The following is a 1,459-nucleotide window of genomic DNA, read 5'->3' on the forward strand; positions in this document are numbered from 1 at the left end:
AGCCCAGCACCAGCCCTGCTCAGCACCCATCCCAGCTCAGCACCCAGCCCTGCTCAGCACCAGCCCAGCTCAGCACCAGCCCAGCTCAGCACCCAGCTCTGCTCTGCCAGGAGGTTCTGGCTCCCACAGCTCCTCCAGCCCGCTTTAAAACAGCCTTAAAAATTAAGTTCTCATTAATCTCCTCATCCCACACATCCCCATCCTTCCTCGTCAACCTGCAGCAGCAATTTGAGCAGGAATATGATCTGTTTTGGAGCCGCTGACAATCATTGCACCCACTGTTTTCTAACAGAGGCTTTTTTACCTTTTTATTTGCAAATAGCAGCAGTTTGTGCTTTAAATGCTTCACTTTGAATCAAAAAGCACAGTTTTTGTTCCAAAGCCAAAATGCTACAGCCAAAAATGGAAGCATTCTGCAGGGGCTGTGCTGCCAGGGAGCCTTGTGGGAGCTGTAGTCCCTCAGCTGCGTTCCCAGCACAGCCCAGCCCCGGGTCACGGCACCACCAAGTCCCCACATTCCCATGGGAGCTCCCACTCTTCCCTTCACCCAGGACCAAAGGTCTCCATTTCCAGCTGTTTCTCCTGTTTACTCCCACTCTGCCTCCAGCTCCTTGGCCACGGCCACAGGGGAGGAGGAGGAACAGGACCCGTTTCCTGTTCTTCACCAGCAGCATCTTTCAGGGACCCCAACATGTCCGGGGTGCACAGGGTGATGGCACCGGGCGATGGCACAAGGCTCTCCTGGAAGCACTGGAATGGCTCCCAGGAGGGTCCCCATCCCCAGAGAGGGACACATGGGACATTGTGGAGCCCCCACATTTGGTGTTTTCCCAAGAGGACCCCCCTGGCTCTGCCTTTGCCCGGTAACTGGGGAGGAGCTGAGCCCGTGCTGCGCTGAGCAGGGCAATCCCTGCTCAGTGGGATCATGTCTCTTAATTTCCACCACCCTCATTCCAAGGCAGGCCAGATAATTATACACAATGCACAATTTGTGCAGGGAGCACCAATTCCCAGGCCTATAAACATCCCATTTCCCATTCCAGCTGCACTGACAGAGTTGTATGGTTCAATTTCTGCTGAAGCCCTCATATGCTGTCTGGTCCCATGAAGAGCTCTTGGCTTTAGTCTGCTCATCCCAATTATTGTCTCAGGACCTCAAGTCAGGCAGGATTCAGGCTGAATTCCCCAAATCTCTCCATTAAACAGATCTCTTCTTGTTAGAACCTATTTATTCAAGATGCAAATGACAGGCTCCCTCCCCAGTTGGAATCATTTTCATCCGGAGCCAAATAACCCACTTCAGCCTTCGTGGCATGAAGCGATGGGCTACTAAAAATGGGAAGGAAATACAGTCAGGTGACTCCATTCCTCGCTTCAGGCCTTCTTCATCAATATTTCACTTAGGGAGCCCCAGCTCCATTTTAATGGGAGCCCCGTACCAGCCAGATGGCAGCTTTGT

The sequence above is a fragment of the Corvus brachyrhynchos genome, unplaced genomic scaffold, assembly GCF_000691975.1.
Source record: "Corvus brachyrhynchos isolate BGI_N302 unplaced genomic scaffold, ASM69197v1 scaffold114, whole genome shotgun sequence".
Classification (NCBI taxonomy): domain Eukaryota; kingdom Metazoa; phylum Chordata; class Aves; order Passeriformes; family Corvidae; genus Corvus; species Corvus brachyrhynchos.